At 52.1% G+C, this 19,436-nt stretch overlaps 5 non-coding genes across 5 annotated transcripts; all 5 read left to right on the plus strand.

The window, feature by feature from the left end:
• Window positions 1–812: 812 nt before the first annotated feature.
• On the plus strand, window positions 813–885 carry trnat-ugu (transfer RNA threonine (anticodon UGU)). Its single transcript has one exon. It is a non-coding gene; the product is annotated as a tRNA-Thr (tRNA).
• A 3,294-nt stretch (window positions 886–4,179) lies between these two features.
• trnat-ugu (transfer RNA threonine (anticodon UGU)) lies at window positions 4,180–4,252 on the plus strand. Its single transcript has one exon. It is a non-coding gene; the product is annotated as a tRNA-Thr (tRNA).
• A 3,294-nt stretch (window positions 4,253–7,546) lies between these two features.
• trnat-ugu (transfer RNA threonine (anticodon UGU)) lies at window positions 7,547–7,619 on the plus strand. Its single transcript has one exon. It is a non-coding gene; the product is annotated as a tRNA-Thr (tRNA).
• A 3,294-nt stretch (window positions 7,620–10,913) lies between these two features.
• On the plus strand, window positions 10,914–10,986 carry trnat-ugu (transfer RNA threonine (anticodon UGU)). The gene has a single exon. It is a non-coding gene; the product is annotated as a tRNA-Thr (tRNA).
• A 6,869-nt stretch (window positions 10,987–17,855) lies between these two features.
• Window positions 17,856–17,928, plus strand: trnat-agu (transfer RNA threonine (anticodon AGU)). The gene has a single exon. It is a non-coding gene; the product is annotated as a tRNA-Thr (tRNA).
• The last annotated feature ends 1,508 nt before the right edge of the window (window positions 17,929–19,436 follow it).

Here is a 19,436-nt window from a genome sequence, read left to right on the forward strand (position 1 = left end):
AGAGCAGGTGGCTCCATAGCTCAGGGGTTGAAGCAATGGTCTAGTAAACCAAGGGTCGTGGGATTAAATCTCACTGGGGCCTAATTTAGTATTTAAGTACCTGTCTCTCATTCCTTCCTCCCTTTTCTTTCAGGTTCTCCCCCTCTCCGCCCTCCCCCCCTCTCTCTCTCACTCCATCCCCCTCTCCCCCCTGAACATCTCTTTCCGCTTCCTCCCTTTCTCTCCCCTTACCCTCCTCTCTCTCACTCTCTATTCCCTCCCTCCTCTCTCTCTCCTTTCCCTTTCCTTTCAGATTCTTCCCTTCTCCCCCTCTCTCCCCTTCCCCTCTCTTTCCGTTCCCCATCTCTCTCCCCTTCCCCTTCCCTCTTTCCTACTCCTTCCCTTCTCTCTCCCCCCTTCTACATTCTACATTCTCCCCACCTCCCCATCTCCCCTTCCCCTCCCTGTCTCCCCTTCCCCCTCTCTCACTCCTTTCCCTCTCTTCCCTTCCCCTTCACTTCTCTCCTCTCCCCCTGTCTCACTCCCCTTCTGCTCCCTCCTCTTCTTCACTCTTTTTCACTCCTTCCCCCTTTCTTCCCTTCACCTCTCTTTCCCCGTCCCTCTCTCTCTCCACTGCCCCTCTCTCTTTCTCCTAATCTACCCTTCCCTCTCTCTCTCATTCCTTCACCACTCTCTCCCGTTCCTCTCCCTCTCTCTTCCCTTCCACTCTCTCTCACTCCTTCCACTCTCGCTCTCCCCTTCCCCTCTCACTTCTGCCTTGTCTCCCTTCCCCTCTCTTTCCTGGTCCTTCCACTGTCATCATTAAAGCATGTGGCTCCATAGCTCAGGGGTTAGAGCTCTGGTCTTGTAAACCAGGGGTTGTGAGTTTAAATCTCACTGGGGCTTCCTCAAAATTAGTTTAGTATTTAAATATGCATCTCTCTCTTCTGCCTCTGGCTTTTCACTTTTCCCTTTCCTTTCAGACTCCCCCTTCTCCCTCTCTCTCTCTCTCCCTTTCCCCTCTGTTTCCTCTCCTTGCCCCCCTCCCCACCTCCCCCCTCTCTCTCCCCCCATCATAAAAGGTTTATAAAACAACATCACTTTGTTCACAGTACTTGTAGCAGCACTTGTGTGCTGAGAGATTTGCTTAGTATTGTCACTGGTGGCAATAAACACCCGGGCTATCGCTATGGCCTTACTCAAGGTTGGGGTCTCTACAGTCAAAAGTTTGCGAAGTACAGTTTCGTGGCCAATGCCAAGTACAAAGAAGTCCTTGAGCATGTGCTCCAAATGTCCTTCAAAATTTGCAATGTCCTGCAAGGCCCCTTAGCTCGGTGACATAGCTTGTCACTTCCTGGCCTTCAGACCTCTTGTACGTGTAGAACCGATACCTCGCCATCAGAACACTTTCCTTCGGGTTCCGATGCTCCCGGACCAGTGTGCACAACTCATCGTACGATTTCTCTGTGGGTTTCGCTGGAGCAAGCAGGTTTTTCATGAGGCCATACGTTGGTGCCCTGCAAACGGTGAGGAGAATCGCCCTTCGTTTGGCAGCGTTCGTTTCTCCTTCCATCTCGTTGGCCACGAAGTATTGGTCGAGTCGCTCCACGAAGGTTTCCCAATCATCTCCCTCCGAAAATTTCTCCAGGATGCCCACTGTTCTCTGCATCGTTGGGTTCGTCATCTGTATCTCGTCGCCAGTTGTTGTGTATGAATAAAGAGTCTGACCAGATACTGCGGGCTCAAAGCAAAGTGTGACCTTAGTCTTTTATTACAGGTCTCCAGAGTGCCTCTCCAGCCTGTGAGGCCTCCTTAAGTACAGGTGCTCCCAAGGGATTGTGGGATCCCTAGGGACTCCAGGGGATGAGCCCTCTGGTGGTTACACAAGGTATTTATAGGTTTACATATATAAACCCCATCATGACCCGTTCTACATCTTTTTACCCCTCTCTCCCTTTCCCACCATCTTGCTTTCCCCGTCTCTCACTCATTCCCCTCTCTCACTCTCTCCCATCTCCCTCGCCTCACCCTCTCACCTTCCCCCCTCTCCCTCTCTCCCCTACCCACTCTCTCCACCCTCTCTCCCCTTCTCTCTCTCCCTTCCCCATCACAACCCATTCTACATCTTTATTTCCCTCTCCCCCCTTCCCCCTCCCTCACTTCACCCCTCTACTTTCATTCTTTCCTCACTCCTTCCCTCTCCCTCCCCCTCCCCTTCCCCTCTCTTTCCCCCTTCCCCTCTCACTCCCGTCTTCCCACTCTCCCCCTGCTCCTCTCTCCTCCCTCTCATTCCTTCCCCTCTTGCTCCCCTTCCCCTCCCTCTCTCTCCCATACCCCTCTCTCTTCCTCCCTGTCTCACCTTCCCTCTCTCACTCCATCCACTCTCTCTCCCCTTCCCCCTCTTTCTCGAACTCCTTCCCCATTCGTTCCCCTTCCCCTCTCTCTCTCCCTTCCCCCTCTCTCTCACTCCTTCGACTCGCTCTTTTCCCTTCCCCTCTCTTTCCTGCTCCTTCCCCTGGTTGTACCAGAGCAGGTGGCTCCATAGCTCAGCGGTTAGAGCACTAGCCTAGTGAACAGGGGTCGTGAGTTCAAATCTCACTTGGGCTGACTCAAAATTAGTTCAGTGTTTTAGTTCATCGTCAACTAACAAGGGCTTTAATTATAAATATTAAACAGCTCTGAGACTGACCCTGGAACAAAAGGTTCTCCTTTCCCGTCCTTTTCTCTTCTCCAACTTTCCCCATCACGACACGTTCTGTCTCTTTTCCCTTCCCCTTCCCCCTCCCTCTCACATCTTCCTCTCTCTCAAACATTCTCTCTCTCTCCTTTGTCCATTTCCTCCTCATCTCTCTCTCTCTCCTCCCCCTTTCTCTCTCCCCTTCCCCCCCTCTCTCCCTTCCTCCCTCTCTCTCTCCTTCGCTCACTCTCCCTCCTCTCCCCTTCCCCCATTCACCCTCCACCCTCTCCCCTTCCCTCGGTATCTCTCCCCTTTCCCCCTCTCCCCTCTTCCCTTCCCCCTCTCTCTCCCCTTCCCCCTCTCTCTTCCCTTCCCCCAGCTCTCTCTCTCCCCTTCCACTGTCACTCACTCCTTCCCCTCTCCCTTTTCATTTTCTCCCCCACTCTCTCCCTCCCCTCCCCTGTCTCCACTCTTCTCACCCCCTCCCACCTCCCTTTCTCTCCTTCCCTCGCTCTCGCTCTCCCCTTTCCCATCAGACTCTCCCCCTCCCCCTCTTGTCCATTCCCCCCTCTCTCCCCTTCTCCCTCTCTCCTCTTCCCCCCTCTCTCTCCCCTTCCCCTCCCTCTCTTTCTCCTCCCCCTCTCTCTCTCACTCCTTCCACTATCTATTTTCCCTTCCACTCTCTTTCCTGCTCCTTCCCCTGTCTTTCCCAGAGCAGGTGGCTCCATAGCTCAGGGGTTGAAGCAATGGTCTAGTAAACCAAGGGTCGTGGGATTAAATCTCACTGGGGCCTAATTTAGTATTTAAGTACCTGTCTCTCATTCCTTCCTCCCTTTTCTTTCAGGTTCTCCCCCTCTCCGCCCTCCCCCCCTCTCTCTCTCACTCCATCCCCCTCTCCCCCCTGAACATCTCTTTCCGCTTCCTCCCTTTCTCTCCCCTTACCCTCCTCTCTCTCACTCTCTATTCCCTCCCTCCTCTCTCTCTCCTTTCCCTTTCCTTTCAGATTCTTCCCTTCTCCCCCTCTCTCCCCTTCCCCTCTCTTTCCGTTCCCCATCTCTCTCCCCTTCCCCTTCCCTCTTTCCTACTCCTTCCCTTCTCTCTCCCCCCTTCTACATTCTACATTCTCCCCACCTCCCCATCTCCCCTTCCCCTCCCTGTCTCCCCTTCCCCCTCTCTCACTCCTTTCCCTCTCTTCCCTTCCCCTTCACTTCTCTCCTCTCCCCCTGTCTCACTCCCCTTCTGCTCCCTCCTCTTCTTCACTCTTTTTCACTCCTTCCCCCTTTCTTCCCTTCACCTCTCTTTCCCCGTCCCTCTCTCTCTCCACTGCCCCTCTCTCTTTCTCCTAATCTACCCTTCCCTCTCTCTCTCATTCCTTCACCACTCTCTCCCGTTCCTCTCCCTCTCTCTTCCCTTCCACTCTCTCTCACTCCTTCCACTCTCGCTCTCCCCTTCCCCTCTCACTTCTGCCTTGTCTCCCTTCCCCTCTCTTTCCTGGTCCTTCCACTGTCATCATTAAAGCATGTGGCTCCATAGCTCAGGGGTTAGAGCTCTGGTCTTGTAAACCAGGGGTTGTGAGTTTAAATCTCACTGGGGCTTCCTCAAAATTAGTTTAGTATTTAAATATGCATCTCTCTCTTCTGCCTCTGGCTTTTCACTTTTCCCTTTCCTTTCAGACTCCCCCTTCTCCCTCTCTCTCTCTCTCCCTTTCCCCTCTGTTTCCTCTCCTTGCCCCCCTCCCCACCTCCCCCCTCTCTCTCCCCCCATCATAAAAGGTTTATAAAACAACATCACTTTGTTCACAGTACTTGTAGCAGCACTTGTGTGCTGAGAGATTTGCTTAGTATTGTCACTGGTGGCAATAAACACCCGGGCTATCGCTATGGCCTTACTCAAGGTTGGGGTCTCTACAGTCAAAAGTTTGCGAAGTACAGTTTCGTGGCCAATGCCAAGTACAAAGAAGTCCTTGAGCATGTGCTCCAAATGTCCTTCAAAATTTGCAATGTCCTGCAAGGCCCCTTAGCTCGGTGACATAGCTTGTCACTTCCTGGCCTTCAGACCTCTTGTACGTGTAGAACCGATACCTCACCATCAGAACACTTTCCTTCGGGTTCCGATGCTCCCGGACCAGTGTGCACAACTCATCGTACGATTTCTCTGTGGGTTTCGCTGGAGCAAGCAGGTTTTTCATGAGGCCATACGTTGGTGCCCTGCAAACGGTGAGGAGAATCGCCCTTCGTTTGGCAGCGTTCGTTTCTCCTTCCATCTCGTTGGCCACGAAGTATTGGTCGAGTCGCTCCACGAAGGTTTCCCAATCATCTCCCTCCAAAAATTTCTCCAGGATGCCCACTGTTCTCTGCATCGTTGGGTTCGTCATCTGTATCTCGTCGCCAGTTGTTGTGTATGAATAAAGAGTCTGACCAGATACTGCGGGCTCAAAGCAAAGTGTGACCTTAGTCTTTTATTACAGGTCTCCAGAGTGCCTCTCCAGCCTGTGAGGCCTCCTTAAGTACAGGTGCTCCCAAGGGATTGTGGGATCCCTAGGGACTCCAGGGGATGAGCCCTCTGGTGGTTACACAAGGTATTTATAGGTTTACATATATAAACCCCATCATGACCCGTTCTACATCTTTTTACCCCTCTCTCCCTTTCCCACCATCTTGCTTTCCCCGTCTCTCACTCATTCCCCTCTCTCACTCTCTCCCATCTCCCTCGCCTCACCCTCTCACCTTCCCCCCTCTCCCTCTCTCCCCTACCCACTCTCTCCACCCTCTCTCCCCTTCTCTCTCTCCCTTCCCCATCACAACCCATTCTACATCTTTATTTCCCTCTCCCCCCTTCCCCCTCCCTCACTTCACCCTCTCTACTTTCATTCTTTCCTCACTCCTTCCCTCTCCCTCCCCCTCCCCTTCCCCTCTCTTTCCCCCTTCCCCTCTCACTCCCGTCTTCCCACTCTCCCCCTGCTCCTCTCTCCTCCCTCTCATTCCTTCCCCTCTTGCTCCCCTTCCCCTCCCTCTCTCTCCCATACCCCTCTCTCTTCCTCCCTGTCTCACCTTCCCTCTCTCACTCCATCCACTCTCTCTCCCCTTCCCCCTCTTTCTCGAACTCCTTCCCCATTCGTTCCCCTTCCCCTCTCTCTCCCCTTCCCCCTCTCTCTCACTCCTTCGACTCGCTCTTTTCCCTTCCCCTCTCTTTCCTGCTCCTTCCCCTGGTTGTACCAGAGCAGGTGGCTCCATAGCTCAGCGGTTAGAGCACTAGCCTAGTGAACAGGGGTCGTGAGTTCAAATCTCACTTGGGCTGACTCAAAATTAGTTCAGTGTTTTAGTTCATCGTCAACTAACAAGGGCTTTAATTATAAATATTAAACAGCTCTGAGACTGACCCTGGAACAAAAGGTTCTCCTTTCCCGTCCTTTTCTCTTCTCCAACTTTCCCCATCACGACACGTTCTGTCTCTTTTCCCTTCCCCTTCCCCCTCCCTCTCACATCTTCCTCTCTCTCAAACATTCTCTCTCTCTCCTTTGTCCATTTCCTCCTCATCTCTCTCTCTCTCCTCCCCCTTTCTCTCTCCCCTTCCCCCCCTCTCTCCCTTCCTCCCTCTCTCTCTCCTTCGCTCACTCTCCCTCCTCTCCCCTTCCCCCATTCACCCTCCACCCTCTCCCCTTCCCTCGGTATCTCTCCCCTTTCCCCCTCTCCCCTCTTCCCTTCCCCCTCTCTCTCCCCTTCCCCCTCTCTCTTCCCTTCCCCCAGCTCTCTCTCTCCCCTTCCACTGTCACTCACTCCTTCCCCTCTCCCTTTTCATTTTCTCCCCCACTCTCTCCCTCCCCTCCCCTGTCTCCACTCTTCTCACCCCCTCCCACCTCCCTTTCTCTCCTTCCCTCGCTCTCGCTCTCCCCTTTCCCATCAGACTCTCCCCCTCCCCCTCTTGTCCATTCCCCCCTCTCTCCCCTTCTCCCTCTCTCCTCTTCCCCCCTCTCTCTCCCCTTCCCCTCCCTCTCTTTCTCCTCCCCCTCTCTCTCTCACTCCTTCCACTATCTATTTTCCCTTCCACTCTCTTTCCTGCTCCTTCCCCTGTCTTTCCCAGAGCAGGTGGCTCCATAGCTCAGGGGTTGAAGCAATGGTCTAGTAAACCAAGGGTCGTGGGATTAAATCTCACTGGGGCCTAATTTAGTATTTAAGTACCTGTCTCTCATTCCTTCCTCCCTTTTCTTTCAGGTTCTCCCCCTCTCCGCCCTCCCCCCCTCTCTCTCTCACTCCATCCCCCTCTCCCCCCTGAACATCTCTTTCCGCTTCCTCCCTTTCTCTCCCCTTACCCTCCTCTCTCTCACTCTCTATTCCCTCCCTCCTCTCTCTCTCCTTTCCCTTTCCTTTCAGATTCTTCCCTTCTCCCCCTCTCTCCCCTTCCCCTCTCTTTCCGTTCCCCATCTCTCTCCCCTTCCCCTTCCCTCTTTCCTACTCCTTCCCTTCTCTCTCCCCCCTTCTACATTCTACATTCTCCCCACCTCCCCATCTCCCCTTCCCCTCCCTGTCTCCCCTTCCCCCTCTCTCACTCCTTTCCCTCTCTTCCCTTCCCCTTCACTTCTCTCCTCTCCCCCTGTCTCACTCCCCTTCTGCTCCCTCCTCTTCTTCACTCTTTTTCACTCCTTCCCCCTTTCTTCCCTTCACCTCTCTTTCCCCGTCCCTCTCTCTCTCCACTGCCCCTCTCTCTTTCTCCTAATCTACCCTTCCCTCTCTCTCTCATTCCTTCACCACTCTCTCCCGTTCCTCTCCCTCTCTCTTCCCTTCCACTCTCTCTCACTCCTTCCACTCTCGCTCTCCCCTTCCCCTCTCACTTCTGCCTTGTCTCCCTTCCCCTCTCTTTCCTGGTCCTTCCACTGTCATCATTAAAGCATGTGGCTCCATAGCTCAGGGGTTAGAGCTCTGGTCTTGTAAACCAGGGGTTGTGAGTTTAAATCTCACTGGGGCTTCCTCAAAATTAGTTTAGTATTTAAATATGCATCTCTCTCTTCTGCCTCTGGCTTTTCACTTTTCCCTTTCCTTTCAGACTCCCCCTTCTCCCTCTCTCTCTCTCTCCCTTTCCCCTCTGTTTCCTCTCCTTGCCCCCCTCCCCACCTCCCCCCTCTCTCTCCCCCCATCATAAAAGGTTTATAAAACAACATCACTTTGTTCACAGTACTTGTAGCAGCACTTGTGTGCTGAGAGATTTGCTTAGTATTGTCACTGGTGGCAATAAACACCCGGGCTATCGCTATGGCCTTACTCAAGGTTGGGGTCTCTACAGTCAAAAGTTTGCGAAGTACAGTTTCGTGGCCAATGCCAAGTACAAAGAAGTCCTTGAGCATGTGCTCCAAATGTCCTTCAAAATTTGCAATGTCCTGCAAGGCCCCTTAGCTCGGTGACATAGCTTGCCACTTCCTGGCCTTCAGACCTCTTGTACGTGTAGAACCGATACCTCGCCATCAGAACACTTTCCTTCGGGTTCCGGTGCTCCCGGACCAGTGTGCACAACTCATCGTACGATTTCTCTGTGGGTTTCGCTGGAGCAAGCAGGTTTTTCATGAGGCCATACGTTGGTGCCCTGCAAACGGTGAGGAGAATCTCCCTTCGTTTGGCAGCGTTCGTTTCTCCTTCCATCTCGTTGGCCACGAAGTATTGGTCGAGTCGCTCCACGAAGGTTTCCCAATCATCTCCCTCCGAAAATTTCTCCAGGATGCCCACTGTTCTCTGCATCGTTGGGTTCGTCATCTGTATCTCGTCGCCAGTTGTTGTGTATGAATAAAGAGTCTGACCAGATACTGCGGGCTCAAAGCAAAGTGTGACCTTAGTCTTTTATTACAGGTCTCCAGAGTGCCTCTCCAGCCTGTGAGGCCTCCTTAAGTACAGGTGCTCCCAAGGGATTGTGGGATCCCTAGGGACTCCAGGGGATGAGCCCTCTGGTGGTTACACAAGGTATTTATAGGTTTACATATATAAACCCCATCATGACCCGTTCTACATCTTTTTACCCCTCTCTCCCTTTCCCACCATCTTGCTTTCCCCGTCTCTCACTCATTCCCCTCTCTCACTCTCTCCCATCTCCCTCGCCTCACCCTCTCACCTTCCCCCCTCTCCCTCTCTCCCCTACCCACTCTCTCCACCCTCTCTCCCCTTCTCTCTCTCCCTTCCCCATCACAACCCATTCTACATCTTTATTTCCCTCTCCCCCCTTCCCCCTCCCTCACTTCACCCTCTCTACTTTCATTCTTTCCTCACTCCTTCCCTCTCCCTCCCCCTCCCCTTCCCCTCTCTTTCCCCCTTCCCCTCTCACTCCCGTCTTCCCACTCTCCCCCTGCTCCTCTCTCCTCCCTCTCATTCCTTCCCCTCTTGCTCCCCTTCCCCTCCCTCTCTCTCCCATACCCCTCTCTCTTCCTCCCTGTCTCACCTTCCCTCTCTCACTCCATCCACTCTCTCTCCCCTTCCCCCTCTTTCTCGAACTCCTTCCCCATTCGTTCCCCTTCCCCTCTCTCTCCCCTTCTCCCTCTCTCTCACTCCTTCGACTCGCTCTTTTCCCTTCCCCTCTCTTTCCTGCTCCTTCCCCTGGTTGTACCAGAGCAGGTGGCTCCATAGCTCAGCGGTTAGAGCACTAGCCTAGTGAACAGGGGTCGTGAGTTCAAATCTCACTTGGGCTGACTCAAAATTAGTTCAGTGTTTTAGTTCATCGTCAACTAACAAGGGCTTTAATTATAAATATTAAACAGCTCTGAGACTGACCCTGGAACAAAAGGTTCTCCTTTCCCGTCCTTTTCTCTTCTCCAACTTTCCCCATCACGACACGTTCTGTCTCTTTTCCCTTCCCCTTCCCCCTCCCTCTCACATCTTCCTCTCTCTCAAACATTCTCTCTCTCTCCTTTGTCCATTTCCTCCTCATCTCTCTCTCTCTCCTCCCCCTTTCTCTCTCCCCTTCCCCCCCTCTCTCCCTTCCTCCCTCTCTCTCTCCTTCGCTCACTCTCCCTCCTCTCCCCTTCCCCCATTCACCCTCCACCCTCTCCCCTTCCCTCGGTATCTCTCCCCTTTCCCCCTCTCCCCTCTTCCCTTCCCCCTCTCTCTCCCCTTCCCCCTCTCTCTTCCCTTCCCCCAGCTCTCTCTCTCCCCTTCCACTGTCACTCACTCCTTCCCCTCTCCCTTTTCATTTTCTCCCCCACTCTCTCCCTCCCCTCCCCTGTCTCCACTCTTCTCACCCCCTCCCACCTCCCTTTCTCTCCTTCCCTCGCTCTCGCTCTCCCCTTTCCCATCAGACTCTCCCCCTCCCCCTCTTGTCCATTCCCCCCTCTCTCCCCTTCTCCCTCTCTCCTCTTCCCCCCTCTCTCTCCCCTTCCCCTCCCTCTCTTTCTCCTCCCCCTCTCTCTCTCACTCCTTCCACTATCTATTTTCCCTTCCACTCTCTTTCCTGCTCCTTCCCCTGTCTTTCCCAGAGCAGGTGGCTCCATAGCTCAGGGGTTGAAGCAATGGTCTAGTAAACCAAGGGTCGTGGGATTAAATCTCACTGGGGCCTAATTTAGTATTTAAGTACCTGTCTCTCATTCCTTCCTCCCTTTTCTTTCAGGTTCTCCCCCTCTCCGCCCTCCCCCCCTCTCTCTCTCACTCCATCCCCCTCTCCCCCCTGAACATCTCTTTCCGCTTCCTCCCTTTCTCTCCCCTTACCCTCCTCTCTCTCACTCTCTATTCCCTCCCTCCTCTCTCTCTCCTTTCCCTTTCCTTTCAGATTCTTCCCTTCTCCCCCTCTCTCCCCTTCCCCTCTCTTTCCGTTCCCCATCTCTCTCCCCTTCCCCTTCCCTCTTTCCTACTCCTTCCCTTCTCTCTCCCCCCTTCTACATTCTACATTCTCCCCACCTCCCCATCTCCCCTTCCCCTCCCTGTCTCCCCTTCCCCCTCTCTCACTCCTTTCCCTCTCTTCCCTTCCCCTTCACTTCTCTCCTCTCCCCCTGTCTCACTCCCCTTCTGCTCCCTCCTCTTCTTCACTCTTTTTCACTCCTTCCCCCTTTCTTCCCTTCACCTCTCTTTCCCCGTCCCTCTCTCTCTCCACTGCCCCTCTCTCTTTCTCCTAATCTACCCTTCCCTCTCTCTCTCATTCCTTCACCACTCTCTCCCGTTCCTCTCCCTCTCTCTTCCCTTCCACTCTCTCTCACTCCTTCCACTCTCGCTCTCCCCTTCCCCTCTCACTTCTGCCTTGTCTCCCTTCCCCTCTCTTTCCTGGTCCTTCCACTGTCATCATTAAAGCATGTGGCTCCATAGCTCAGGGGTTAGAGCTCTGGTCTTGTAAACCAGGGGTTGTGAGTTTAAATCTCACTGGGGCTTCCTCAAAATTAGTTTAGTATTTAAATATGCATCTCTCTCTTCTGCCTCTGGCTTTTCACTTTTCCCTTTCCTTTCAGACTCCCCCTTCTCCCTCTCTCTCTCTCTCCCTTTCCCCTCTGTTTCCTCTCCTTGCCCCCCTCCCCACCTCCCCCCTCTCTCTCCCCCCATCATAAAAGGTTTATAAAACAACATCACTTTGTTCACAGTACTTGTAGCAGCACTTGTGTGCTGAGAGATTTGCTTAGTATTGTCACTGGTGGCAATAAACACCCGGGCTATCGCTATGGCCTTACTCAAGGTTGGGGTCTCTACAGTCAAAAGTTTGCGAAGTACAGTTTCGTGGCCAATGCCAAGTACAAAGAAGTCCTTGAGCATGTGCTCCAAATGTCCTTCAAAATTTGCAATGTCCTGCAAGGCCCCTTAGCTCGGTGACATAGCTTGTCACTTCCTGACCTTCAGACCTCTTGTACGTGTAGAACCGATACCTCGCCATCAGAACACTTTCCTTCGGGTTCCGGTGCTCCCGGACCAGTGTGCACAACTCATCGTACGATTTCTCTGTGGGTTTCGCTGGAGCAAGCAGGTTTTTCATGAGGCCATACGTTGGTGCCCTGCAAACGGTGAGGAGAATCTCCCTTCGTTTGGCAGCGTTCGTTTCTCCTTCCATCTCGTTGGCCACGAAGTATTGGTCGAGTCGCTCCACGAAGGTTTCCCAATCATCTCCCTCCGAAAATTTCTCCAGGATGCCCACTGTTCTCTGCATCGTTGGGTTCGTCATCTGTATCTCGTCGCCAGTTGTTGTGTATGAATAAAGAGTCTGACCAGATACTGTGGGCTCAAAGCAAAGTGTGACCTTAGTCTTTTATTACAGGTCTCCAGAGTGCCTCTCCAGCCTGTGAGGCCTCCTTAAGTACAGGTGCTCCCAAGGGATTGTGGGATCCCTAGGGACTCCAGGGGATGAGCCCTCTGGTGGTTACACAAGGTATTTATAGGTTTACATATATAAACCCCATCATGACCCGTTCTACATCTTTTTACCCCTCTCTCCCTTTCCCACCATCTTGCTTTCCCCGTCTCTCACTCATTCCCCTCTCTCACTCTCTCCCATCTCCCTCGCCTCACCCTCTCACCTTCCCCCCTCTCCCTCTCTCCCCTACCCACTCTCTCCACCCTCTCTCCCCTTCTCTCTCTCCCTTCCCCATCACAACCCATTCTACATCTTTATTTCCCTCTCCCCCCTTCCCCCTCCCTCACTTCACCCTCTCTACTTTCATTCTTTCCTCACTCCTTCCCTCTCCCTCCCCCTCCCCTTCCCCTCTCTTTCCCCCTTCCCCTCTCACTCCCGTCTTCCCACTCTCCCCCTGCTCCTCTCTCCTCCCTCTCATTCCTTCCCCTCTTGCTCCCCTTCCCCTCCCTCTCTCTCCCATACCCCTCTCTCTTCCTCCCTGTCTCACCTTCCCTCTCTCACTCCATCCACTCTCTCTCCCCTTCCCCCTCTTTCTCTCACTCCTTCCACTCTCTCTTTTCCCTTCCCCTCTCTTTCCTGCTCCTTCCCCTGTTTTGCTCAGAGTAGGTGACTCCATAGCTCAGGGTGTAGAGTACTGGCATTGTAAATCAGGGGTTGTGGGTTCAAGTCTCAATGGGGCCTAATTTGCTATTTAAATACCCCTTTCCTTTCAGGTTCTCTCCCTCTATCTGATCTACATTTTTCCCCTTCCTCCCTCCCACTCTTGCTCTCTTCCCTCCCTCCTCTCTCCTTTCCTTTTCCTTTAACATAAGAATTAGGAACAGGAGTAGGCCATCTTGCCCCTCGAGCCTGCTCTGCCATTCAACAAGACCAAGGCTGATCTGGCCGTGGACTCAGCTCCACTTACCCGCCCTCTCCCCGTAACCCTTAATTCCCTTATTGGTTAAAAATCTATCTATCTGTAACTTGAACACATTCAATGAGCGAGCCTCAACTGCTTCCTTGGGCAGAGAATTCCACAGATTCACAACCCTCTGGGAGAAGAAATTCCTTCTCAACTGGGTTTTAAATTGGCTCCCCCGTATTTTGAGGCTGTGCCCCCTCGTTCTGATCTCCCCGACCAGTGGAAACAACCTCACTGCCTCGATCTTGTCTATCCCTTTCATTATTTTAAATGTTTCTATAAGATTACCCCTCATCCTTCTGAACTCCAACGACTAAAGACCCAGTCTATTCCATCTATCATCATAAGGTAACCCCCTCATCTCCGGAATCGTCTCTGTACCCCCTCCAAAGCTAGTATATCCTTCCTGAAGTAAGGTGACCAAAACTGCACGCAGTACTCCAGGTGCGGCCTCACCAATACCCTGTACAGTTGCAGCAGGACCTCCCTGCTTTTGGACTCCATCCCTCTCGCAATGAAGGCCAACATCCCATTCGCCTTCCTGATTACCTGCTGCACTTGCAAACTAACTTTTTGGGATTCATGCACAAGGACCCCAAGGTCCCTCTGCACTGCAGCATGTTGTAATTTCTCCCCATTCAAATAATATTCCCTTTTACTGTTTTTTTTCCCCAAGGTGGATGACCTCACATTTTCCGACATTGTATTCCAGCTGCCAAACCTTAGCCCATTCGCTTCACCTATCCAAATCTCTTTGCAGCATCTCTGTATCCTCTACACAACCCGCTTTCCCACTAATCTTTGTGTCATCTGCAAATTTTGTTACACTACACTCTGTCCCCTCTTCCAGGTCATCTATGTATATTGTAAACAGTTGTGGTCCCAGCACCGATCCCTGTGGCACACCACTAACCACCGATTTCCAACCCGAAAAGGACCCATTTATCCCGACTCTCTGCTTTCTGTTCACCAGCCAATCTCTATCCATGCTAATACATTTCCTCTGACTCCGCATACCTCTATCTTCTGCAGTAACCTTTTGTGTGGCACCTTATCGAATGCCTTTTGGAAATCTGAATACACCACATCCATCGGTACACCTCTATCCACCATGCTCGTTATATCCTCAAAGAATTCCAGTAAATTAGTTAAACATGATTTCCCCTTCATGTATCCATGTTGCGTCTGCTTGATTGCACTATTCCTATCTAGATGTCCCGCTATTTCTTCCTTAATGATAGTTTCAAGCATTTTCCCCACTACAGATGTTAAACTAACCGGCCTATAGTTACCTGCCTTTTGTCTGCCCCCTTTTTTAAACAGAGGCGTTACAAATGCTGCTTTCCAATCCGCTGGTACCTCCCCAGAGTCCAGAGAATTTTGGTAGATTATAACAAATGCATCTGCTATAACTTCCGCCATCTCTTTTAATACCCTGGGATGCATTTCATCAGGACCAGGGGATTTGTCTACCTTGAGTCCCATTAGCCTGTCCAGCACTACCCCCCTAGTGATAGTGATTGTCTCAAGGTTCTCCCTTCCCACATTCCTGTGACCAGCAATTTTTGGCATGGTTTTTGTGTCTTCCACTGTGAAGACTGAAGCAAAATAATTGTTTAAAGTCTCAGCCATTTCCACATTTCCCATTATTAAATCCACCTTCTAATCTTCTAAGGGACCAACATTTACTTTAGTCACTCTTTTCCGTTTTATATATCTGTAAAAGCTTTTACTATCTGTTTTTATGTTTTGCGCAAGTTTACCTTCGTAATCTATCTTTCCTTTCTTTATTGCTTTTTTAGTCATTCTTTGCTGTTGTTTAAAATGTTCCCAATCTTCTAGTTTCCCACTAACCTTGGCCACCTTATATGCATTGGTCTTTAATTTGATACTCTCCTTTATTTCCTTGGTTATCCACGGCTGGTTATCCCTTCTCTTTCCACCCTTCTTTTTCACTGGAATATATTTTTGTTGCGCACTATGAAAGAGCTCCTTAAAAGTCCTCCACTGTTCCTCAATTATGCCACCGTTTAGTCCTTGTTTCCAGTCTAACTCTGCCCTCATCCCACTGTAGTCCCCTTTGTTTAAGCATAGTACGCTCGTTTCTGACACAACTTCCTCACCCTCAATCTGTATTACAAATTCAACCATACTGTGATCACTCATTCCGAGAGGATCTTTTACTCAGAGATCGTTTATTTTTCCTGTCTCATTACACAGGACCAGATCTAAGATAGCTTGCTCCCTTGTAGGTTCTGTAAAATACTGTTCTAAGAACAATCCCGTATGCATTCTTTGAATTCCTCCTCCAGGCTACCCTGTGCGATTTGATTTGACCAATCGATATGAAGGTTAAAATCCCCCATGACTACTGCCGTTCCTTTTTCACATGCCTCCATTATTCCTCCATTATTCCCTTGATTATTGCCCGCCCCACTCGCTCTCTCCCCTTCCCCTCCCTGTCTCCCCTTCCCCCCTCTCTCACTCCTTTCCCTCTCTTCCCTTCCCCTTCACTTCTCTCCCCTCCCCCTGTCTCGCTCCCCTTCTGCTCTCTCCTCTTCTTCACTCTTTCTCACTCCTCTACCACTCTCTCCCATTCTCCCTCTCTTTCCCTTCTCCATCTCTCTCCCCTTCCCCTCCCCCTCCCTCTCTTTACCCTTTTCCTCTCTCTTTCCTCTTTCCTACTCCTTCCCTTCTCTCTCCACTCTTCTACATTCTCCCCACCTCGCTCACTCCCCTTCCCTTCCCTGTCTCCCCTCCCCACCTCACTCTCTCCCCTTACCCTCCCTGTCTCCCCTCCCCGCCTCGATCTCTCCCCTTCCCCTTCCTGTCTCCCCTTCCCCCTCTCTCTCACTCCATCCCCTCTCTCTCCCCTTCCCCCTCTCTCTCACTCCTTCCCCTCTCTCTCCCCTTCCCCGTCTCTCTCACTCCTTCCCCTTCCTGTCTCCCCTTACCCCTCTCTCTCACTCCTTCCCCTTTCTCTCCCCTTCCCCGTCTCTCTCACTCCTTCCACTCTCTCTTTTCCCTTCCCCTCTCTTTCCTTCTCCTTCCCCTTTCTTTTGAAGAGCAGGTGGCTCCATAGCTCAGGGGTTAGAGCACTGGTCGAGTAAACCAGGGGTAGTGAGTTTAAATCTCACTTTCTCACTTATTCTCCTTTCTCTCTTTTCTATTCCTACTCCTTTCCCTGTTGCCTTCTGGAAATGTGGCTTCGTAGCTCTGGGGTTAGAGCACTAGACTTATAAACCATTGGTTGTGAGTTCAAATCTTTCTAGGGCCTACTCAAAATTAACTTAGTATTTAAATTAACCATCAATTAACAAGGGCTTTAATTATAAATATTAAACAGCACCAAAACCGACCCTGGAACAACAGGCTCCCCTCACACCCTTCCAAAGCCCTCTCTGCCTTCCCCATCACGACCCGTTCTACATCTTTTTACCCTGTCTTTCACTCATTCCCCTCTGCCCCTTTCCCCTCAATCGCCTCACCCTCTCTCCTTCCCCCTCACTACCATTCCCCTCTCTCTCCCCTTCCCCTCTCTTGCTCTCCCCTTCCCTCTCTACTTTCATTCACTCCCCACTCCTTCCCCTCTCTCTCCTTCCTCATCTATCTTACTTCTCTCCCCAACCCCTCTGTCCGCTAACCACTCCTTCCCCCTCTCTCCCCTAACCTCTCTCTCACTCCATCCACTCTCTCCCTCCCTTCCACACACTCTCTCCCCTTCCCCTCTATTTCCTCTCCCTCTCTGTCTCTCCCCTTCCCCTCTCTCTTCCTCCTTGTCTCCCCTTCCATCTCTCTCTCACTCCTTCCCCAAACACCCGCTTCTCCCTCTCTCTCACTCCTTCCCCATTCGCTCCCCTTCCCCTCTCTCTCCCCTTCTCCCTCTCTTCCACTCCTTCCACTCTCTCTTTTCCCTTCCCCTCTCTTTCCTGTTCCTTCCCCTATCTGCACCAGAAGAGGTGGCTCTATAGCTCAGGGGTTAGAGAATGGGTCTCGTAAACCAAGGGTCATAGGTTTTAATCTCACTGCGGCCTGCTCAAGATTAGCTCAGTATTTAAATTCACTGTCAATTAAACAAGTGCTTTAATTATAAAAATTAAACCGCCCTGAGACCCACCCTGGAACAAAAGGTTGTCCTTTCCACATCACAACACGTTCTGTCTCTTTTCCCTTCCCCTTCCCCCTCCCTCTCACAACTTCCTCTCTCTTAAACATTCCCTCTCTCTCCTCTGTCCATTTCCTTCACTCTCTCTTTCTCCTCCCCCTCTCTCTCTCCCCTTCCCCCTCTCTCTACCTTCCCCCCTCTCTCTCTCCTCCCCTATCTCACCCCTTCCCCCATCTCTCTTCCCTTTGCTCACTCTCTCTTCTCTCTCCTCTCCCCTTCCCCTCTTCACCCTCCACCTTCTCTCCTTCCCTCGTTATCTCTCCCCTTCTCTCTCTCCCCTCCCCCTTTCTCTCCTCATCCCCCTGTCTCTCTTTCCCCTTCCTCTCTCTCTCTCACTTGCCCCTCTCTTTCCCCTTCCCTCTCGCTCTCACTCCTTCCACTCCCTCTTTTCCCTTCCCCTCTCTTTCCTACTCCTTTCCCTGTTGTCATCTGCAAATGCAGCTTAGTAGCTCAGGGGTTAGAGCACTAGACTTATAAACCATTGGTTGTATGTTCAAATCTTACTGTGGACTGCTCAAAATACACCATCAATTAACAAGGGCTTTAATTATAAATATTAAACAGCTCCAAGACTGACCATACAATAACATCCACTCTCGCTCTCTTCCTCCATGTCTCCCCTTCCACTGTCGCTCAGTCCTTCTTTTCTCCCCCACTCTCTCTCTCCCCTCCCCTGTCTCCACTCTTCCCACCCCCTCCCTGCTCCCTTTCTCTCCTTCCCTCGCTCTCGCTCTCCCCTTTCCCATCAGACTGTCCCCATTCCCCCTTCCCTTCCCTCTCTTTTTCCTTCCTCTCTCTTTCCTGCTCCTTCCCTTGTCTTCCCCAAAACCGGTGGCTCCATAGCTCAGGGGTTAGAGCACTGGTACAGTAAACCAGGGGTCGTGGGTTCAAGTCTCACTGGGGCCTACTCAAAATTAACCTCAGTGTTTAAATTCACTGATAAATATAAAGCAGCTTTGAGACCGACCCTGACAGAAAACTCTCCTTCTCCTTCTCTTCCTGCTTTCCCCATCACTACACATTCTGCCTCTTTTTACGCTCTTGCGCTTTCCCCGTTTCTCTTTATCACTCATTCCCCTCTCCCCTTCCCCTCTCTCTCTCCTTCCCCTCTCTCTCCTTCCCCTCTCTCTCCTTCCCCCTCTCTCCCCTGCCCCTCTCGCTCCTCTTTCCCCATCCCTCACTCTCTTCTCCCCTTCCCTCTCTCTCTCTCCTTCCCCCGTCTCTCACACCTTCCCCCTTCTCCCTCTCCCCTTCCCTCGTTATCTCTCTCCTTCCCCGCTGTCTCCACTTCCCCCCATCTCTCTCCCCCTTCTCTCTCCCCTTCCCCATCCCCATTTCTCTCCCCTTCGCTCTCTCCCTCCCCTTTCCCCCTCTCTCTCTCCCTTTCCCCCTCTCTCTCCCCTTCCACTTTCGCTCACACCTTCCTATCTCCCTTTTCATTTTCTCCCCTTCCCTCTCTCTCTCTCCTTCCCCCGTCGCTCTCGCACCTTCCCCTTCTCCCTCTCCCCTTCCCTCGCTATCTCTCTCCTTCCCCTGTCTCTGTTCCCCCCATCTCTCTCCTCCCCCCTCTCTCTCCCCTTCCCCTTCCCCTTCCCCATTTCTCTCCCCTTCCCTCTCTCCCTCCCCTTCCCCCACTCTCTCTCTCCCTTTCCCTCTCTTTCTCCCCTTCCACTGTCGCTCACTCCTTCCCCTCTCCCTTTTCATTTTCTCCCCCACTCTCTCTCTCCCTTCCCCTGTCTCCACTCTTCTCGCCCCCTCCCTCCTCCCTTTATCTTCTTCCCTCGCTCTCGCTCTCCCCTTTCCCATCAGACTCTACCCCCCCCCCTCTGGCCCATTCCCCCCTCTCAATCTCCCCTTCCCCTCTCTCTCTCCCCTTCCTCCTCTCTCTCACTCCTTCCACTCTCTCTTTTCCCTTCCCCTCTCTTGCCTGTGCCTTCCCCTGTTTGTCCCTAAACAGGTGGCTCCATAGCTCAGGGGTTAGAGCACTGGTGTTGTAAACCAGCGGTCATGAGACTGACCCAAGATCAAAAGGCTTTCCTGTTCTTGTCTCTCTCCCCTATCGTCCCCTTTCACTCTCTCCCTACTTTCCCCATCACTACACGTTCTGCCTCTTTTTACTCGTTCCCGCTCTCTCGTTTTCCCCGCTATTTTTCTCCCTCATTCCCCACTCTTTCCCCTTCCCCCTCTCTCACACATCTTCCTCTATTTACTGTTGCCTCTCTCTCCTCTACCCATTTTCTCCCCTCTCTCTCTCTCTCCTTGCCCCCCTCTCTTTCCTTCCCCCCTCACTCTCATTCCCCTATATCTCCCTTTCCCCCCTCACCCTCTCCCGTTCCATCCCCTTCCCTCTCTTTCCCCTTTCACTGTCGCTCACTCCATCCCCTCTCCCGTTTAATTTTCTCCCCCACTCTCTC

This window comes from Pristiophorus japonicus, unplaced genomic scaffold (assembly GCF_044704955.1).
Source record: "Pristiophorus japonicus isolate sPriJap1 unplaced genomic scaffold, sPriJap1.hap1 HAP1_SCAFFOLD_586, whole genome shotgun sequence".
NCBI classification, from domain to species: Eukaryota; Metazoa; Chordata; class Chondrichthyes; family Pristiophoridae; genus Pristiophorus; species Pristiophorus japonicus.